Source organism: Pelodiscus sinensis, chromosome 1, assembly GCF_049634645.1.
Source record: "Pelodiscus sinensis isolate JC-2024 chromosome 1, ASM4963464v1, whole genome shotgun sequence".
NCBI classification, from domain to species: Eukaryota; Metazoa; Chordata; order Testudines; family Trionychidae; genus Pelodiscus; species Pelodiscus sinensis.
The window spans coordinates 281,701,294-281,720,887 of record NC_134711.1 but is presented as its reverse complement, the minus strand read 5'-3'; positions in this window follow the sequence as shown (position 1 = coordinate 281,720,887).

The window sequence follows — 19,594 nt, the reverse complement described above, 5'->3', positions numbered from 1 at the left end:
GCTGCTGGAGAGGACAGTGAGTGTGAGGACAGGAGAGCACGCAGGAAGCTGAAAGTGAAGAACCAAGAGAGAGTCTTGAAACCCTAATGGAGACCAGCTACTTTCAAACTACATCAAATTCTTGTACACATTAGGGGCATGCACCTTTGACCTTACAAAACTGAGTGCTAAAAAGGCAACCTTAATAAATTCAATTTTATCTCATAGGCTACGTCTAGACTACAAGCCTCTTTCAAAAGAGGCTTTTTAGAAAGAATCTTTCGAAAAAGCCTCTTTTGAAAGAGAGCGTCTAGCCTACAAGCAGTTTTTTCAAAAGACACTCTCTTTTGAAAAAGCACAGTTTGCACTCAATAGCACCTTTTTTCGAAAGAGTACTTTCAAAAAAAGGTATTATTCCTTGCAGAATGAGGTTTACCGCGATCGAAAAAACTGCTGCGTTCTTCCGATTTACTTTAGAAAGAATGTGGCTGTGGTCTAGACTCAGGTGAAGTTTTTTAAAAAAAGGCTACTTTTTTGGGAAAAAAACCTGTAGTCTGGACACACCTATAGTGTAAACTTGGCCTAAGTAGTGACTGAGCCAGGGGAGGGCTTCAGGAAGAGAATGTCTTTCTGGCTGAAGCTGTGGGGGTACATCCCCATGCTAAGCCTTTCTTAAAGTCTGAGCTCAGAGACGACTAAAGAGACAACAATGAAGGAGTATGGAGATAGGCCTCTTGCGGACTTTATAATTGAGGAACCAGAGGATATGATGCGTTAAGAGTTACTCTTTCAGTACATATGCCCACTACAAGATTCACTATGGAATCTGCTTATTTCTCCATCTTGAACTCTGGAAGCAACTGCAGTCTGGAAATCTTACCAGCCTTGGCTGCTTTAATATTATTTTGTATGAAGGAATGTTTATTTCATCTCCACTCAAACCCCACCCCAGGCCACTAAGAACTATCCAACACCAAGGCCGTGTCCAGACTCAGGGGTTTTTTCGGGAAAAGTAGCCTTTTCCCGAAAAAACTTCCCCTGCGTCCAGACTCAAGCCGCGTTCTTTCGAAATTATTTCGAAAGAACGCGGCTTTTCTTTCGATGGCGGTAAACCTCATTTCACGAGGAAGAACGCCTTCCTTCGAAAGTTCCTCTTTCGAAGGAAGGCGTTCTTCAATATAAAGAGGCCATCTTCGAAAGAGAGCATCCAGACTCGCTGGGTGCTCTCTTTCGAAAAAGCGGATTTTTCTTTCGAAAGATCCGCCTGCAGTCTAGACGCGATCTTTCGAAAGATGCTCTTTCGAAAGATGCTTTCGAAAGAGCATCTTTCGAAAGAAGCCTGCAGTCTAGACATAGCCCAAGAGAGGATTAGATCATTAGGAATGAATGACACATGTTGAAAATGCATTGGATTTGGTGCATGGACATAAAAGGCAAAATCTGCATGATTTCCTTCCATGAATACAGGGGTGGTTTTCTGCAAGGACATATTTGGTCTGTCTGTTAGGCTAGATATTGGATGCCTAAACATTCTGTGTCTGAATGTTAGGATGTGGTTATGCTTTTTAAATAGTAGAAAGGCAGAACATGGACAGAATTTGTTTCTGATGAGCTGCATATACTAGAAGACAGGGGCATATTCCTGGACATGCATGCGGTAAATTAGAAGAGATGAGAAAATAGAGTCCTTTGAATCAAATGATTATTTAAGACATGCTCCATCATACATATTAATAAAGCATTATTGTTTGTATTAATTTAAGTAAAATTTATGACATAGTTGATGATATTTATCAGCATGATACTCATATAGAAATTTAGCTAATAAGAAAAATAATGAACCCCTGTGCAGTTTCAAATTGCTTAGTAGTGAGGATTTAATGTAAAATTTGCAATTTGTTTTCAAGCAAGATAATGCAAAATGTGCAAAATCTTTTTATTCTGGCTCACATTTATATGCCTTATCTACATACAATAGAAATGCTCATTAAAGCTTCATTTAAAGGTGCAGAAAAGCACATACTATAATGGACTTCTTAGATATCATTAGTCAAAGTAAACAGGGTAATTAGAGGTGTTTAAACAGGCCATCAAGTAGAAAAAGTTTGCACAAATGGAGAAATCATATGGTGAACTACACATTCACATTCTTTTAGAGAAAAAAAAAGCCGCAGAAAGGTGATTAAATATAACATCTGTTCTCTGCTATTTTCACAAGTCAGCAAACATGAGCATGTCAGTGTTTTCTATCACATGCATCTCAAAATGAAACTTATTTTAATTAGAGCTGCTCTGAATTGTAGCTAGTCAGAGTACAGAGGACTTAAAAAGATGTCAGCCTTAAGGAAGATGCCCTGGGATATCCCACGACCACATTTGGAAGTAGGAGATTTTCCACAGGCAATGTCTATACGGCTAGGTTGACTTCCTTTTCAAAAGACAGAAGAAGAAAACATTCAGGATCTCAGCCCTCACTGTCACCCCATCCTCTGCTCCTCTTTACAGGGATGTCAGAATAGTGAGCACATTATATTTTGATATAATAGGCTTGCTCTTAAGATGTAGAATAGTGATATCCCGAAATAGCTCCGCAGTGTAGATATAGCCCAATAGCTTCGGGCCATATTGCATTACACTTACACTCAGTATGTTACTACATAAGTAGTTTCATTGATTTCAATAAGCACCTTTAAGGTGTAAGATACTATTAGCTATGAATGAGGATATTACAGCTTGACCTCTTGTTCACTATGGCCCTGATTTAAAGCCCGGTACATTCTTTACTTTGATTGTCTTAGGATCAGATCAAAAGTGAAAAACGGGGAAAACATGAAAAATGTCCATCCTTCTGGGGGAGGGAACCAAAACAATTTGCAAGAACTTTAGATCATGTTAGAGCCACCAGCCCATTGAAACATAGTATTCTACACACTTCAGAATTATCAAAAACATCCAATTCTTCAAACCACGTATCACCTACTGATATGTTGTATAATTTTCTCCAATTCCAAAACCTTTTCACAAACTTAAAATCAGGCAAATTTCAACAAACAAAATTTCACTGTAAATATTTTCCCCAGCACAAATATTTTGGCAAAACATTACATGAAAGCACACCCTGCTGCTGACAGTGATACACCTGCTCGGTGGAGAAAGCAATGATACATTAGATGTTTGTTGTTTTTATCTCCACTCGCTGGAATATTGTTGTCACTGTAGTTAGCATTGTCTGTCAATTTGAATAGACCACTTGTGAACATAGTGTTGAAAATAAGAGCATGAATCATCATGTGCTGTCATTTATTCAGCAGCTACTGCTCTCGCTGAAAGCCAAAAGAGACTCCCACTGCTATACTCTAGTCGACAGAAACCTTGCTTTTAAGTTAAATCCCAAAACTAGTGGGAATTTTTTAAAAATGTATTTGGGAATCTGCTCTCACGACTTGAGTGATACTAATCTCACTACCAGGCATAGAATGCCTGGTAGATCCAAATGTATCAATATTCCACACAAATCAGATTATTAATTATTCTAGCATTTAGAAATATGAGTCAAGGCTGGGCCTCATTATGTTAAGCAAAGTACAAATACTTTGAAAATACTATCTTTACTAGAATAGCCTTACATTTACATGTACGGCACTGATCTTGGAATGAATGAAATACGTGTTTTAATTTCACACATAATATATAAAAATAAGCACATGTATGGGGTGTGCAGTTTTGAGGCTATAGCTGCACTGCTTATTTTCTGCAGTGAAATGCTGTCTCAGGGCAGAAAACATTCTCAGTGTTAAAGAAATGAACTCTTTTTTCCAAGGTAATGTATCACAATGCAGATCTGGAAAAAAGAGGTATTCTGCTCAGCCCAATAAGCTCTCCCATGGGCCCAAGGCTATTAGATTTTGTGGAAACCCTGTATAGAAGTAGTTTTTCTAATTTAAATTAAAAAAAAATCACAATAATGGCATCGAGGCTATTAAAGCTATACTAAATTTTAATTGGGTGCAGGAGGGGCTACTGATGTGGGGGAGGGTATTGGAATGCATGAGGAGATACGAGGTGCAGGCTCCTGCCAGGGGACATGTACCACTAGCAGCTCCTGGCTGTTGGCATAGTAGGGCTCAGGCAGGCTATCTGCATGCTGTGGTCCCATGCCACTCCTGGAAGCGGCCCACTGCTGGTATGTCTCCACATGTCCCTGGGGGGAAAGAAAATATTTCTCTAGTGCAAAGTGCAGGGAGTTGTGGGGACAGTGCTGGGGGCTGGAGCAGCAGGTAGAGCCGCATACTCCTCACCAGGGGCCACCGAAACGTGCTTGCAATCGACTGCTTCTGGGAGTAGTGTGGGGCCTCTGAATGCACTGCCTGAGCTCTGCTGCACTATTGCACTTTTAGCACTCCAGAGATCATGACAGAAGCTCCAGGATCACAATCAATGGGTTTATGACCACTGATGTGTATAATTATAGATTTATGTTTTCAGGACCTCCCATATCCTGAGGCTTTGGGCTGCAGCCCACACAGCCACTGCATTAATCTTGTCCAGGTTCTACTATTCTGCATGCTTTCAGTCTGCAAGATACAAGAAAAAACAGGAATCTGCCTCTGAAACAGGAGCACTAATGTTGTATAATGAAAGGGCAGTCTCAACATAGGTGTATGTGTTCACAGTGTCACACCTCATCCAGCAGTTTGTGGACACTCAGGCTATATCTAGACTGCAGTTTTTCGGGGATACCTATCCTGGAAAAACTCTGCCGCGGTCAGGGAACACGTCCGCTTTTTTGGAACAGTTTCTGAAGAAGTGGACGCATTCTTTTGGCATCTCTGTATTCGTCTCGGTGACAGGAATGAGGGATGTTTCTCCCCTTTCTCCAAAAGAGGTTTCTCCGACATTTGGCTCTGTGTAGATGGGCCAAATGTCAGAAAAGCCTCTTCTGAAAAAGAAAAGCAGAAAAAGATATGCAAATTGCAATTTGCAAGTTGCGTATCTTTTTCCAAAAAAACCCCTGGCAGTCTAGGCATAGCCTCAGAGAGGAGCTGGGAACCATGTGTGAGCAAGTACCAGTGTAGATCTAGCGTTTGGTGTTAAAGCAGTATATAGCACACACAAACGAGCCCTTCTTAGTGACAGTAAATTCACTTTAAAGAGGACTCAGGAACCTACTGTTTTAGAATAGATGTCTGCTACATCTTACACATCAAAGAGTGAGGCTGACAAGGAATACTGATTAAGGATGATTAAGAAATTTTATACTCCTGGTGGTGGCTTACAACACTTTCTCTGTACAAACAAACACACAAAACACCAAGGAGAAATGTTGAGTGTGTGCTTCTCCTTGAATATTGGGTGGTAGCTTTAAACAGAAGCTGAAATATTTATGTATTACTATGTATCACTGTGTTGTATGCACATTGCTTGTACTTATTTAGGGCCAGATTCTGCTTGGCCCATATGTGGGCATAAAATAAGGCAGAGGGTGCTTTTATCTCTTCACAGCCCACATAAGGACAAGGGAGAATGGCAGGAGAACTGCTTCCTCATGACTCCCCCTCAGGTATCAGTGAGGAACAGGGATGAAATAATTGAATGCCCCTTCCCTAATCTGTTCCAGTTTGTAAAAAATAACATGGGCTTATAGGTGCACTAGACGAAGGGATGCAGTTGCCACTGCTTTCAGTGTACATAGTGAGGAGCAAAGGTGTACATCCCTGAGGCAGTATGTCTACGAGTATATTTCATGGGCAGTGCAGTTCTGCTTAAATACTGGGATCTAGCTTTTACAGATATGCAAATTACCAGTTGCATGATTCAGAGAAAGCCCAAGTAACATACTGAAGAGGGTTTTTTTTCCTATTTCATTTCTAGAACATAAGATCGGCCATACTCAGTGGCTGTGTCCACACTGCATCCCTTTTCTGGAAAAGGGATGCAGATGAGACAAGTCGGAATTGCAAATGAAGCGGGGGATTTAAATAGCCCCCGCTTCATTTGTATAAACATGGCAGCCGCTTTTTTCCGGCTCGGGGCTTTGCCGGAAAAAAGCGCCAGTCTAGACGGGATCTTTCAGAAAATAAAACCTTTTCCGAAAGGTCCCTTATTCCTGATTTTAAGAGGAATAAGGGACCTTTCCGAAAAGGCTTTATTTTCCGAAAGATCCCCGTCTAGACTGGCGCTTTTTTCCGGCAAAGCCCCGAGCCGGAAAAAAGCGGCAGCCATGTTTATACAAATGAAGCGGGGGCTATTTAAATCCCCTGCTTCATTTGCAATTCCGACTTGTCTCATCTGCATCCCTTTTCCAGAAAAGGGGTGCAGTGTAGACACAGCCAGTCAGACTGAAGGTCTATCTAGCCCAGTATCCTGTCTACCGACAGTGGTCAACACTAATTGCCATCAGAGGGAATGAACAGAATGGGTAATCATCAAGCAATCTTAACTCTGTTACCCATTCCCATCAACTGACAAACATAGGCTAGGGACATCATTCCTATCCATCCTGGCTAATAGCCATTCATGGACCTATCCTCCATGAATTTATCTTACTCATTTTGAGTCTTGTTAAAGTACTGGCCTTTACAACATCCTCTTGCAAGGAGCTCCACAGGTTGACTGTGCATTGTGTGAAGAAGTACTAGGCTTTAGCCCCACCTATTCCTACCTTTATTGTTATTTATTATTTATTCCTCCTTTATACTTTATCATATTCCTCCTTTTTTGGTGTCCCTGTAATCCAATTTGGGAAAAAAAACTTGGAGGAATTTAAATAAATCCTTAAATTGGTTGTTCCATTCAGTATGGATTACCCAATTAACATGTTTTGTTAATCTGATTAACATATTTATAAAGCCCCTGGGAGAGGTCGTAAGGTGTTTTGGAGGATGGTGACATCAATATGCAGATGACACCAAACTCTATTTCTCTATGGATGTGTCTAGACTACAGATTTTTTTTTAAAGTAGCCTTTATTTGAAAGAACTTCCCCTGCGTCTAGACTACTGCTGCGTTCTTTCACAAGTAAATTGAAAGAACACGGCAGATTTGTGGACAGCGCTAAACCTAGTTTTACAAGGAATAATGCCTTTTTCGACAGAGATCTGTCAAAAAAAGTTGTGTGTGGGGATGCAGGGAACCTGTTCTTTCGAAAAAAAGGGTCTCCAGGAAGAAGCCCAGGGGGACAGTCCTTCCTTACCATGCTGAGCAGCTCTATTGCTTCTGTCCGCAGCCTCTTAAAGGCACAGGCACCCAGACAGGCATTGCTTTACGGAAGCCAGCCACAGCATCTGTGCCAGCCGTTCTAGCCATGTCCCAGCCTCAAGGCCCCCCTGGCCCTTCTCAGGACAGTAAAGAGGACCCACCCAGGGGCTCCAAAAGGTGGGAACCAGCCTGGTCAGGGCCTGAAATAAAACCTCCTGGAGCTCTGGTCTCAGGAAGAATCCCTGCAGTCGCACTGCAGGAATGTAGACATATATGGGCACATGGCCCAGGGACTGGCCAAGAAAGGGCATCACCCCTGCATCTGGGACCAGGTGAGGCCAAGGTGAAAGAACTCCAGCAGTGGTATGCAAAGGCCCAAGACCAGAACTCCGGCTCTGGGGCAGCCCCATAGAGCTGTCCATATTATGCGGACCTGGATTAGATTGGGGAATCCCAGACCATGCTGCATGTTGTGGAGTCCTGGTTACCCCATCATATCGTGGACTGTGACGTAGTGGGGGTACTTGCTGGGCTGTGGTGACCCCTGCTGTGACCCCTGCTGTGTCTACATGGACCTGCTGAAAGAGCACGTAGTGGCCCTGCAGACCTCAACAGGACTCTTCAGCAGAGGACGGCGGCAGAGGCCGAGTGGCGCAACAGGCTGCTGGATGAGCCGGTCCAGCAGCGCAATTCAATCTGTGCCACTATGCGGGAGGTCCCAGCCCCCGCTTTTCCCCCAGCCCCTCCTTCTCCCGAGCCCTTACAGGCCCAACAGCTTACCCCACCCACTCCTGCCTAGGCCAGGGCTGGCCTTCGCTCCACCAGACCCCAAGGCTTTGGCAATGCCAGGACACAAGGTGGCAGGACCCTGCGATCAGGGAAGCGTGGCCTACTTGAGCCCCTCTTCCCCCTTCAGGTTTTGAGCCCCCTAACACCCAAATGAGAAAGACCATTTCAGTGATGTAACAAAATTTGTATTTTGGAGTGAAAGATGTAGCTTGTGTATAAACAGAAGAACAGTAAAAAAGAGGAAGTTTTGTTTTAAACACATTTTCCTTCCTGATATTATTTCTAATAAACACCTGGTTTTCATTGTAAACAGTTATTGGTTTTTTATATATTCTTTATGGGAAGAGGGTGAGGGTGAGGGTAGTGGAGGAACAGGTAGGGTTGGGTCAGGCTAAACCTCCCATGGGAGAGGCCCTGGGGAGAGTCAGTGGGCTCCTTCAGAGAATCTCTCCCTCAGGGACTCTTGGATGCGAATTCCAGATTGGTGAGCCTGGCGGATGGCAGCTGTCTGGGGCTGCTTGAATTGCCTCCCCTTGCCATCAGCACCTGTCCCCCACCCCGCCAGGAAGGCTTCCCCTCTCCTCTCCACAAGGTTATGGAGCACGCAACATGCTGCCACCACCTCGGGAATTTTGTGTTTGCCTATGTCCATCTGTGTGTGGAGGCAACAAAGCCTCCCTTTCGAGCGGCCGAATGCACATTCCACCTGCATGTGAGTCTGGCTAAGACAAGTATTAAATAGCTCCTTGCTCGCATCCAGGTGGCTGGTGTAGGGCTCCATGAGCCACAGCATCACCAGGTAGGCCGCATCAGCCACGATTCACACCAACATCTGCAAGTCCCCAAGCGCGAGGTCCTGCTGTGGGAAAAATGTCCCTGCCTGCAACCTGTGATACAGGAACGAGTTGCGGAAGATGCGGGCATCCTGTGCCTGCCCCGACCACCCGACACAAATGTCCTTAAACTGTCCCCAGTGGTCGACCAGGGCCTGCAGCCCCATAGAAAAGTAGCCCTTGTAATTAATAAATTGGGCTGCTTGATGGGGCAGTGCGTGGATTGGGAAGGTGTGCGAGGGCTCCTTCACAGTTCTGGAAGCCAAGCCCAGCAAAGTCGGCAATGATGGTGTCCAGGTCTCCCAGAGGGTCGAGCCTCTTCAGGAACTCTGCAATGATGGCCCTCACCACCTGCAGAAAGACACAAATTAACAGTCAGAAACCAGGGAGTTAGACAGGGTACCTAAGACTTTGGGAGGAGAACCCTCCCTCCACCGCCCCACCCTCCCCTTGTCAGGATGCCCCCTCCCCCACATCAGCACAGGGTTGGCCGAGGAGCAGCTTCCAAGTACCACTCCATCCCTCAATCCCCCTTGCCCTTGCCCTTGCCTGGCAGTCCCCCTTTTCAGCCCCCCACTCAGCAGGGCCTGTCTCCTGAAAGTGACTTACCTCCATCAAAATGGCCCCGACGTGGACCTTCACACGCCAAACTCATATCCCACAGGGTGGTAGCTGTTGGGGGTGGCCAACTTCCAAAGGGCAATAGTGACGCGTTTCTGCAGGTGAATAGTGGGCCGCAGGTGGGTGTCCTAGTGTTCCAGAGCAGGGGCAAACCAGGCACACAGCTCCTGGAACGTGGCCTTCCACATCCAGAAGTTGCTGAGCCACTGCTGGTCATCCCAGAGCTCCATGACGAGCCAGTCTCATGCCTCCAAATCTGCCTGTCCCCAAACAATTTGGAGGCAAGGGCATAGCTCCTGCATCCCTGACAAAGGTTTCATAGTTCTGGTCTGGGTCCATATGGGGCAGGAGCTTCATGACGGAGTCATGAAGATGCAGCAGAAGCAACAGCATGGCAATGTGGGGCCATTGCCTGCCCAGGGGCAGCTCTGGCAGCATGGCCAAAAACACAATGAAAAGCAGGAAAACCAACCAGAAAATAAACTGCTGTGGTGTCCAAGAAAGCAGGGCAATCAGAACAAGCACTGCAGTGCCTTTGCTTGCCGTCTAGGAGGTAGGCAAGCCAGAAGCAGGAGCAGAGCAATGGCTGTCCAAGGGGATCCCTTTAAGCACGTGTCTCTGCAAAGGACATGCAGCAGCACTGGGAAGTAAATGCTGCCCCCATGGTCTGCCAGAAACAGTTCTGGGTGTCTTTTTTGGCTCTTTTTTGAAAAAGCAGATCAATTTTTTGATCCGCAGAATGCAATCTAGACGCTCTTTTTCGAAAGAGGCTTTTTTGAAAATATCTTGTCTAGACATAGCCATGTGATATCAGAACCAGGTGTGGCAGCGACTGATTTAAACTGGTGTCTGGAGGCAGTGATGGATTGGGTAAGTCCAAATAAGCTGAAGTTGAATTCAGATAGCACTGAGGTCCTGTGGATCATGAAGCCATCTGTTCGGGAATGTGGTGCGGTGCCTGTTCTAAACAGGGTTATGCTCCCCCTGAAAGAACAGGTACACAGCTTGGGGGTCTTCCTGGAACCTTTTTTAACATTTGAGATCCAAATTTCTTCAGTGTCCAGGAGTGTTTTTGGGCAACTTCTTCTGATCTGCCAGCTGCAACCCTTCCTGAATAAGCATGACATGGATCAGTGACCTATGACCTTGTTATATCCCGACTGGATTATTGTAATAAGCTTTATGTGAGGCTGCCTCTGAAGAACTTTCAACTGGTTCAGAATGTGACTGCTTGAGTTTTAACTAATAGTGATTATACAAATCACATTATGCCAGTACTCTGGCAGCTGCACTGGCTTCTGGTATGTTTCCGGGCACAATTTAAGGTCTTGATTTATGACCTATAAAGCCCCAAACTGATTGGGTTTGGGGTATCTGAAGGACCGTCTTCTCCCATATGAACCTGCCCAAGGATTGAGGTCAGCTGGGGAGGCTCTACTCCATGTTCCTCCACTTATGGAGATAAGATTAACATCTACCTGGAACAGGGTCTTCTCAGCTTTTGCTCCCAGCTGTGGAATTCTTTCCCCTGGCATATTTATTTGGCACCAACATTAACATTGTTTCGGTGCCAGGCTAAAACCACCCTTTTTACTCATGCTTTTATTGGTGTTGGTGTGTGTGTGTGTGTGTGTGTGTGTGTTACTCATGCTTTTATTGGTGTTGGCGTGTGTGTGTGTGTGTGTGTGTGTGTGTGTGTGTGTGTGTGTCCCTCCTCTCAAGATGTCTTAGAAGGTTTTATATCCCCCTGGGGTCTCGTATTTTAATTTTTTATATAAATTTATATTGTGTTTTACAAATTTGTAAGCTGCTTCGAATATTTTAAATAGAGAGGCTGGGTAAAAATATTCTAAATAAATAAATAAATAAATAAATAAATAAATAAATAAATAAATAAATAAATAAATGTTTTGGATGGACCTGGCAGGTTGAGTAATCTGAATAAGTGTGCAAATATTTGCTAAGCAGTTAATAATTCTATAAACATCTACTTCAGCCATCCCGACTGAATAGATGCATACGTAATAACACACAGCTGACTCAAGCGGGGCTTTGATTCAGCCATGAGAGGTAAGGCAACTCCTCTCCTATTCAGATATAGTCTATGTCTCTGTAGGGGTAGATGGAGGCTTCCTATATGGCACGAGAGTGCCTTGTGGTGTTTGTAAGTGTGAGTTCTGGTAGCTCCCTTTCTCCTTGCTTAGCTGTTGCAGGGATTCAGGGATCTTGATAGCTTCTAACTGTCTCCTTTTTTGTAATTTGTGTTTTGGAAGCTTTCCTTTGGTGCCAGACTTCTTGGACTGCTGAGGAATTTAGCTTTGTAGCATTAAGGAGGTACATTTCCCACAGTGTTAAATGCTTCTTCAGCGTGGGTTTTGTGATGTCTCCTTAGCAATCAAGATGTCTAGTTTTTCTGAAGTTTCATACTAAATTTTCTTGATGTAACTTTCTCAGGAGTCCAGTGGGGACACTGAAGTTTGCAAGGCCCATTAGGCTAGCAGACAGCCCAATTGCTGTGTCTGCTTGAGGAGTTGGTGCATCAAATATGGTAGGGACTATGTGTATCTAAGGATTTGTGCATCCTTCATCTTTACATCTGAGGCATGCACTCAACATGGAAATTTGAATGCAGGACAGGGGGCTGCACTTGGATAGTCTCCTCTTTCATAATGGAAGGACTTCACACATTGGGATATCATAGAATCATAGAACCAGAAAGAACAATGAGAGGTCAGCAAATCCAGTCCCCCTGCATTCATGGCAGGAACAACCACCATCTGGACCAACTCTGACAGGTGTTTGTCTAATCTGCTCTTAAAAATCTCCAGTGATGGAGATTCCATAACCTCCCTAGGTAATTCATTCCAGTGCTTAACCACCCTGACAGTTTGGAAGTTTTTCCTAATGTCCAATCTAACCTTACCTTACTACAATTTAAGCTCATTACAGAGAATGCTTTTTCTCCTTCCTCCTGGTAACAACCTTTTAGATACCTGAAAGCTGTTATTCTGTTCTCTCTCGGGGCTCATCTAGACTATGGGGAAGATTCAAAAGAGGATATACAAATTCCTTGAAAGTGAAAGTAGTTTAGACGTGGCTTTTTCGGTGACACCCCCCTTTGTCAAAAAGCTACTTTTCCTCAAAAAATGAGGTTTATGTGGCTTTTCGACAAAGGGGAGAGTTTGCCGAAAAGCCGCGTCTAAACTACTTTCGCTTTGGAAAGTGAGATCATAAGAAGATATGCAAATTCCCACGGAATTTGCGTATCCTCTTTCGAAACTTCCCCACGGTCTAGACATAGCCTCAGTCTTCTCTTTTCCAGACTACATACATTCAGTTCTTTCAATCCTTGATAGTCATGTTTTGTAGACCTTTAATAAATATGCCTTGACTAGTACTTAAAAATTATATTTTTAGAACCTGTCATCTCACATGTTCTCACACAAAGATTTTAAAACTTTAATTTTGACAAGATAAATTGTATTATACTGTTTGTTGTCTAGCTGGGCCCCAACGAGAGTAGGTGGCAATGTTTTGTAGACACTACAGTTTAAGAATATCTCCATTAGTAGAAAAAAGGAGTGTTCCATTAGTATGTACTATCAAATATATTCTAGAAATAGAAATTGTCGTCCCTACTGATACATTAATATAACCTGCACTGGACAGGCATCTGCCAGGTACCTTCAGGAGTGATTTAACCTTTTGATTCTAATTAGCTTTTAAAAAGTTAATAAAGATGCAGTGTAAATGTTTTCTTGTCTTGTATTTTGTTCTACATAATCACAATCTAACACATACCTTAAACTTATTGACAGAATTTGATAACAAAATGCATTGTATCTTTTTATTCCAACATTTGGCTAAAGATTTTTTAAGCTTTTAAAACTCTTTATTATATAAAGCACTTTCCTACCTATACTGCATTTATATAGAGATGAGAAACATATTAATTCTGCTTTTATCAATCCAATGCTGTCTTCAAAAAATCAGGTAATGCAATACTTTGAGTTTTGCTCTCAAGAATGAGCAACTCTTATTCCTCTTCTCTTTAATTGTACCTTGCATGGTTCTGTAACAATGTACTATTTCTTTGAAAACAGATCAGCTTCCTGGATATAGAATGACTCTTCATATCTGTTCTTGGGAAAGAACTGAAATAGAGGTATTTTCATTTGTATGGTAAGCGCCATTATATTCAGTTAGATATGCATGGCTTTTATGTAGAAAGTAATTGATGATAAAACTCGTATATAAGGGTACTGAGTATCTGAGATTTGAAAAACTTTAAAAGAAAATGCAGAATAGTTTTCTGTGTGTTGAGTGGTAGTCCTGCTAGCTCGCTTGTTAGCTGGCTTGTTGGCTGATTCAGTGTTCATTTATTAGCTTTTAAAACTTGTTGGACTCTAAATTAATAGATTTCATCCAGAGGAGCCCTGAAGAACCACCCTCCGAGGGACTTTCTCAGGCCAGCTAGTAAAGTCTTTGAAGAAAATGTCTTAAATCACAACAAGCACCACCTGCAAAACTAACTCAAAAAGGATACAGTGAATGGTGAGAATGAGACTGCTTTGTTGAACAAAAACACAGTATGAAAGAGGATTGGCAACACATTAACGTATGTGCTAAATGGGCCAAAGCCCAGTTCAAAAGAAAAAGGATATGAATATACTGCTTTATGGGCTTGATTGTCATTTTTTAATCCGCAATGCAAGTGAGTGCTTTATAGTCTTGCTCAGTCCTGAAAACACTGTGCCTCCAGCTCTGAGGGGAGTTGGCTACTTGCTCGATAGTCCACTGAATGAGAAAGTGTATGAAGAGGGAGCAGAAAGGGTCAGAGTATGGGATAAGTCTTGAGTAGGTGGTTGGATGGATACACAGGTTGGGGGTGGACTGAACTAACTTTTTTTCTTCATAGTAAAAGGGGATTAGGTAAGGAAGTCAAGTAATTATTTTGATTCCCTAAATTGCATCTCAGCCTCTGATATGATCCTGGGGCAATGCTGTCCCTGAATCAGTGCACATTGCAAACTGACACATCAGCCATCAGGATTTAAGTCTTTCTGTTTATGATTTCCTGATTTTGGGTAAACAAATCAATCATTAAGTCTTGGTAGGAGAACACTTGCAAAAATCAGAAAACCGGGGGAGTTGGCTCAACAGACTGAATTCTATATTCAGCTTCTTTCAACTTTGAAGGACTTGCTAGTCTGTTGATTGGCCACTGTAGCAAAACCATTCATTTTCTGTGACAGTAATTGACAGAATAAAGTCACTTTTATTCTGAAATAGAGAAGCAATATTGGGACCTATTCTGCAATAACTATTGCAGAGTGGCTGACTCCAGAATACCTATGCTGATCAATTTCCTAAAGAAGACAAGGGTGAAGACTAAGGCCTTGTCTACATTACCACAGGCCATCAATCTAAGCTATGCAACTTCACCTGTATGAATAATGTAGCTGAAGTCAACATACTTAGGTCTGCTTACCACAGTATCTTCAAAGCAGTAAGTCGGCAGTTGACACTCTTCTGTTGGCTCTGCTTTTTCTTTTCATTTTTCTAAGGTACTGGAGTCGATGGGAGAGTTCTTGGGGTTTAATTTAGCATGTGTACTTTAGATAAATCAACACCTGCTAGACTGATTGAGGCCCTTCAATCCAGTCCATATTGAAGACATGCACTTAGACACTTCATCAAAAGAAAATGCTTCTGTCAAAAAGTTTTAGACCTTCTTAGTTCCAATGTAACATTAGTGTGGATGCTCCGGTACCAAAAATGCAAACTAATTGACCTCCAGAGGCCTCTTGCAGCTCCCAAGAGTGCTTCCTGGGGCTCTAAGTCTGAGGCAGTGTGTTTACATTAATTGAGCCTGCCTTGAACTACATTTGATTCTTCATCATAGTGAGGACATGGGACTTTGAATGTGTAAAATCACGTGCCCTGCTCTCAAATTTAGTAAATTCAAAATAATCTCCTAGTATAGACATGGCCTAAGTGTGGTATTTGAATGGGCACTTTCAAGGTAAACTATCCAAAACATTTATTTAAATAAGAAAATATAATATCTGTAAGAGTTTGAAATTTTGTGACTAAAATAACATCTGTGTTTTAAGATCTGTTTGACTAAAATAATCATGTAACCCCAGCAGAATGAAAAAGACAATCACTAGGAGGTTCAAGAGTTTTAAAATTAATGTTATGTTTGAGGAGGAAGGGGAGGAATAGCCTACAGTAGACATTACATGCCATTATCCAATACTTAGTAAGTAATGACTAGGTACACAGCCTGCTTTGTACAAGGATTTAGATTTGTTTTGATTTAGGGCATGCACTTGCTGATAGCTATCACCGGTGCGAGTTTCATTCAAATATCTGCAAGTAGCACATCTCCTGCAGTGTTCTGAATGAAAGCATTGAACTACTAATAAAAAATACCTTTATATGACATGTACTGTTTTGAATTGGCATGGCTAGGAATTTGTGTGGCAATATGAACTAAACTGGAATTCTAAGCGACTTTCTCACTTTTCAGTAGAACACATTGTGGTTCATTTTTTACTTTGAAATAGGCATCTGTAGGTAGAAATGGTCTGTGCTTTCAAATAATGCCTCTACATTTGTAAAAGCAACGAGGATTCCTGTGGCACCTTAAAGACTAAGGGTATGTCTATAGAGAAAAGTTATTTCGAAATAACAGCTGTTATTCTGAAATAACTTTACTAGCGTCTACACAAGCTAACAGCTATTTCGAAATTATTTCAAAAATGCTTTTCTGTCCCTCATCCAGGTAGGCAAGCAAGCAGGGAAACCTGAGAACCGTCTGTCCCGGGGGGGAGGGGAGGAAGGAGGAAGGCGGAGGTCCCTTTAAGCACAGGCCTCAGATAGCCTCAGGCAGCAGCCACACAAAGTAACTCCTGACTTGATGCCCTGCCTGAACTGGTTACGGCCAGCCTTAAATGCGATTCAGCACCCACTCAGTGTGGCTGCACTATTTTGAAATAGCAAAATGCTATTTTGAAATGCATTTTGTGAGTAGACGGGTTATTTCGAAATATCTTCTTTCGAATTAACTATTTCAAAATAAGATATTTCAAAATAACACTGTAGTATAGATGTACTCTAACAGATTTATTGGAGCATAAGCTTTCATGGGCAAGGACCCACTTCATCAGATGCATGTAGTGGTCTTTGTCCACAAAAGTTTATGCTCCAATAAATCTGTTAGCCTATAAGGTGCCACAGGACTCCTCATCGCTTTTGCAGATTCATACTATCACGGCTACCCTTCTGATACTCTACATTTGTAGTGAATTTGGATGAAAAAATTCAAACATGTTTCTTAAATGCAACTGCAAATATTCAGGGCACATCTATTTTGGACACAAAAATAAGCACAGTTGCATTATCCAAATGGATAATTATAGGCCCAAATGACAGAACATCACACCCAGGAGGTATGTTGGTTACACAAACATTAGAAACAAAGGGCATTTAGTATTAATGGTGCACTAAAGAGACATTCTGTATAATTGAAAGTATGGACATTAATAATTAGGCATGCAAACACCTTTAACTTTGCCTTTTGGTGATTCCCTGAGATTGGGGGGAGGGGCAAAGAAACTAACCAAGAATTATTTATTAAAAACAAAGAGTTTTTATCTTCTTCGTGACCACAAATATGACCATGCTTTACTCACATAAACAGACTTCTTTATAGCCATACAAAATCCACAGGAGGGAAAAACATACTTTACAAAATCTTGATCATGCAAATTCTTCATTCAGTTCCAGATTAAGCTATATGGACTTTTTCTCAGAACAGCTTGTTCTGGGACTTAAGCATATGCTTAGAATTAAACACTGTGGCAAAAAAACCCAAACATCACTCTGGGATGCATTAAGAGGAGTGGTGTGAGCAAGACACAAGAAGTAATTTTTTCCTTGTATCATGCGCTGACTAGTCCTCAGATGGAGTATTTCTGGGCACTACATTTCAGCAAAGATGTGGATAAATTGGAGAACGTCCAGAAAAAAATGATTAAAGGTTCAGAGAACATGACCTATGAGGGAAAACTGAAAGAACTCTTTAATTTGGAAAACAGAAGACTGAAAGGCAGAAGTGGCCAAAGAAAGAAGACTTAAAGTTTGAAAATGGATCATTTGTGAGGGGTTGTCATTTCCCAGACTTATGGGCTATGTCTAGACTACATACGTCTGTCGGCAGAGGCATGTAAATTAGACTACCCAACATAGTTAATGAAGCGAGGATTTAAATATCCCGAGCTTCATTAAAATAAAAATGGCTGCCGTGCTGTGCCGGCTCAGCTGATTGTTGGCACAGCGTGGCAGTCAAGATGCGGATCAGTTGACAAAGGAAGCCTTTGTTGACCAATCCCTTATGCCTCGTGAAATGAGGTTTACAAGATCGGTCGACAAAGGCTTCCCTTGTTGACGGATCCGCGTCTTGACTGCTGCGCTGTGCCGACGATCAGCTGAGCCAGCACAGCATGGCAGCCATTTTTATTTTAATGAAGCGGGGGATATTTAAATCCCCGCTTCATTGACTATGTTGGGTAGCCTATTTTACATGCCTCTGACAACAGAGGCATGCAGTCTAGATATGCACATACAGTGCTACATTTTAAACAATCACCAATCATTTACTGATTCTTCTCTACCAAAAACAAAAACAAACAAACAAAAAATGCCACCAAACACAAAAACAAATGGTATCTTATGACTCTTAAAATTTAGATTGAAAGATGGAGATGTAAAATAAGTCATAATTGCACTGTGGGTTCAGCTTTAATTATGGCATCATGACCAACAGTTTCACAATAAATATTTACTAAACGTATTTGTCTAGTAAATTGCAGAATACATATATTAGTTCCTATCCTTCAGGCAAAAATCTGAAAAACAGATGGGCTTTCACCATGCAATGAACATTAATGAAATCAGATTCCATAACTGCTGCTCCAGAATAAAATATAAAACCCTGAACATAGAATCATAGAATACTAGGACTGGAAGGGACCTCGAGAGGTCATCTAGTCCAATCCCCTACCCCCATGGCAGGACCAAATACTGTCTAGACCATCCCTGATAGACATTTATCTAACCTACTCTTAAATATCTCCAGAGATGGGGATTCCACAACCTCCCTGGGCAATTTATTCCAGTGTTTGACTACCCTGACAGTTAGGAACTTTTTCCTAATGTCCAACCTAAACCTCCCTTGCTGCAGTTAAAGCCCATTGCTTCTTGTTCTATCCTCAGAAGCCAAGATGAACAAGTTTTCTCCCTCCTCCTTATGACACCCTTTTAGATACCTGAAAATGGCTATCACGTCCCCCCTCAATCTTCTCTTTTCTAAACTAAACAAACCCAATTCTTTCACCTTTCCTTCACAGGTCATGTTTTCTAGACCTTTAATCAATCTTATTGCTCTTCTCTGGACCCTCTCCAATTTCTCTACATCTTTTTTGAAATGCGGTAATAAGTCTATCTCTCCCTTTTGTATTGTCAGGCAGCTTTAATTGTCGGTGAATCAGAAATAGCTGCGTGAAAGTCAAGAATTAGTATGAGTTAGAGATGGAAGACCAGTGTCTAGGAAGAATAGGAAACAAACAGGTCATTTGCTGAAACTTCATGCTTATAAAAGAGAATGGCACTCTTGAGAGAAGTAAAAAAGTTGGTAAGGTAATGAAAGGTAATAAATGTTGAGGTGTGATATCTGGTTAGATTAGCAGTATATCTCTTCAGAAAACTTTCAAATATGCCAGAGCTAGAGACCAGAGTATTAATGGTATTTAAAGAAAGCGATAATTACTGAATGAAATTTTCAGAAGTTAGATCTAGGTACCTAACTCTAATTGAAATGAATTTTCTAGATTTAGCTTCAAGGAATGGGAGATGTGAATCAGTATCTCTCATAATGGAGTCTTGTGGTCTCTCTTATTTCCTTTCAGTTGAGGTGCTGAGGTGATTCTGAAAGTCTCATTAGGCATCTCAACATTTCTTGATACTTTTTTTACCAATATGTTTGTCATTAAATTCTACCCACAGTCACCATAATGTAAGTTTGGAATAATTCTGTTGAAAGTAACAAAGGATTTACACCAATGTGATTTTTTCCCATAAAAAATGCATGGTTGTACGATGATGAGTCA